The 2640-nt window shown below is 40.8% G+C and overlaps 2 non-coding genes across 2 annotated transcripts; both read right to left on the bottom strand.

Moving 5' to 3' along the window:
* Nucleotides 1–689: 689 nt before the first annotated feature.
* trnar-ucu (transfer RNA arginine (anticodon UCU)) lies at nucleotides 690–762 on the bottom strand. Its single transcript has one exon. It is a non-coding gene; the product is annotated as a tRNA-Arg (tRNA).
* A 1802-nt stretch (nucleotides 763–2564) lies between these two features.
* Nucleotides 2565–2637, bottom strand: trnar-ucu (transfer RNA arginine (anticodon UCU)). The gene has a single exon. It is a non-coding gene; the product is annotated as a tRNA-Arg (tRNA).
* Between the last annotated feature and the right edge of the window lie 3 nt (nucleotides 2638–2640).

Here is a 2640-nt window from a genome sequence, read left to right as displayed (position 1 = left end):
ACTGGGTTAACTGCCAGGCACACTTCCACTACATCACTCCACTTTCAGGTACCCCAAAACAATACTTGAATTCACAATACATGGATTAGGAGATCAGTGTCTTAAGCCACTGTGGCACTCTGTGATCAGCATGACCTATATGGATTGATAGAAGCAGTAATAAAAAAGAATCACGGAGGGCACAGAGACATGCACATGAAATTCTCCAATTTAAAAAAAATCCCTGTTTACACTTCATTTCTAAAAGTAGAATTGGATAGCTTCGATCCATCAACCTCTGTGTTATGTGCCCAGCTCTTCTCTTCTGTTTGCACTTCATTGCTAAAAGCTAACTGGATAGCAGAGGATGGTTTCGATCCCTAAATAACTTGGTTAACTGCCCTGCACTCTTCCACTTCATCCCTCCACTTTCAGGAACCCCAATACAATACTTGAACTCACAATAAATGGATTAGGCGGTCAGTGTCTTAAGTCACTGTGGAAATGTGTGATCAGCATGACCTATACGAACTGATAGAAGCAGTTGTAAAAAGAAAATGCATTTCGGAGGGCACAGAGACATGCCCATGAAATTATCCTTTTTATCCCTGTTAAATCTTCATTTCTAAAAATTTAATAGGAAAGCTTCAATCCATCAAACTCTGTGTTATGTGCTGATCTCTCTTCCTCCATAAGACTTTGCATTCATCCACCCCAGATGGGACTCGAACCCACAATCCCTGGCTTAGAAGGCCAGTGCCTTATCCATTAGGCCACTGGGGCACTTGCTTTAACCTGTTGCTTCTACTCGGCACACTTGCGTCCCAACTAGAGCTCTGGAAATGCAAATGCGCTACGCTAAATGCTAATAGTATTAGTTAAAACTCAAAAGTTCATTAAAATACACATGCAGGGTATCGAATTAAAGCTACACTCGTTGTGAATCCAGGCAACAAGTCAGATTTTTAAAATGCTTTTCGGCGAAAGCATGAGAAGCTATTATCTGATAGCATGCAACACCCCAAAAGACCCACAGGGGACGTAAACAAAATAATTAGCATTTCGGCGTTACACAAACCGCACAATAAAATAGAAAACATTCATTACCTTTCACCATCTTCTTTGTTGGCACTCCTAGATGTCCCATAAACACTATTTGGGTCTTTATTTCGATTAAATCGGTCCATATAAAGCCTAGATATCGTTATATGTAGACTGTGTGATAAACGAAAAAACATCGTTTCAAAACGTAACGTCATTTTTTAAAATTCAAAAAGTCGACGATAAACTTTCACAAAACACTTCGAAATACGTTTGTAATGCAACTTTAGGTATTAGTAAACGTTAATAAGCGATAAAATTCATCAGGAGGCGATGTAAAGATCATTAGCTGTCCGTCTGGAAAAATGTCCGGCTAGAAACTCAACGAAAATATCCGGTCCTAGACCGGATTAGATACGGTGTCCTGCATGTGTTTGACCAAGAAAAACTCGAAGGGAAATGACAAGACTCTAGACACCGTGTGGAAGCTGTAGGTACTGCAACCTCAGTCAATTAATTGTGGTTCACGTTTATCAATGGGATCAAGTAGCGCATGGATATATTTTCCCATTTTCAGTGATCAGTTTTTCCTGTGCTTTTCGATGTAAATGCCGTTCTGGTAAAGCCACAGCAGTGATTTAACCAGTTTTTTAAACGTCTGAGTGTTTTCTATCCACACAGACTAAGCAAATGCATATACTATATTCCTGGCATGAGTAGCAGGGCGCTGAAATGTTGCGCGATTTTTTACAGAATGTTCAAAAACGTAGAGGGTCGACTTAAGAGGTTAAAAGAACTGGATAGCAGAGAGTGGTTTCGACCGATCGTACACGTGGTTAAAGTAGACATCACGCTTCCGCTTCGCTTCTGTAATCAGCATGACCTGTACAAACTGACAGAAGCTGTCAAAAAAGTGTGTATATAAAAAATACTTGAACTCACAATAAATGGATTAGGCGGTCAGTGTCTTAAGTCACTGTGGAAATGTGTGATCAGCATGACCTATACGTAACTCGATAGAAGCAGTTGTAAAAAAAAATGCATTTCGGAGGGTACAGAGACATGCCCATGAAATTCTCCTTTTTTATCCCTGTTAAATCTTCATTTCTAAAAATAGAATCGGAAAGCTTCAATCCATCAAACTCTGTGTTATGTGCTGATATCTCTTCCTCCATAGGAATTTGCATTCATCCACCCCAGATGGGACTCGAACCCACAATCCCTGGCTTAGAGGCCAGTGCCTTATCCATTAGGCCACTGGGGCACTTGCTTTAATAAGAACTGGATAGCAGAGAGTGGTTTCGACCGATCGTACACGTGGTTAAAGTGACATCACGCTTCCGCTCGCTCTGTAATCAGCATGACCTGTACAAACTGACAGAAGCAGTTAAGAAATAATCGGAGGGCACAGAGACATGCCCATGAAATTCTCCTTTTTATCCCTGTTAAATCTTCATTTCTAATAATTGAATCGGAAAGCTTCAATCCATCAAACTCTGTGTAATGTGCTTATCTCTCTTCCTCCATAGGAATTTGCATTCTTCCACCCCAGATGGGACTCAAACCCACAATCCCTGGCTTAGAAGGCCAGTGCCTTATCCATTAGGCCACTGGGGTACT

This window comes from Oncorhynchus nerka, unplaced genomic scaffold, assembly GCF_034236695.1.
Source record: "Oncorhynchus nerka isolate Pitt River unplaced genomic scaffold, Oner_Uvic_2.0 unplaced_scaffold_9503, whole genome shotgun sequence".
Taxonomy (NCBI): Eukaryota; Metazoa; Chordata; class Actinopteri; order Salmoniformes; family Salmonidae; genus Oncorhynchus; species Oncorhynchus nerka.
This window is presented reverse-complemented; position numbering and strand designations above follow the sequence as displayed.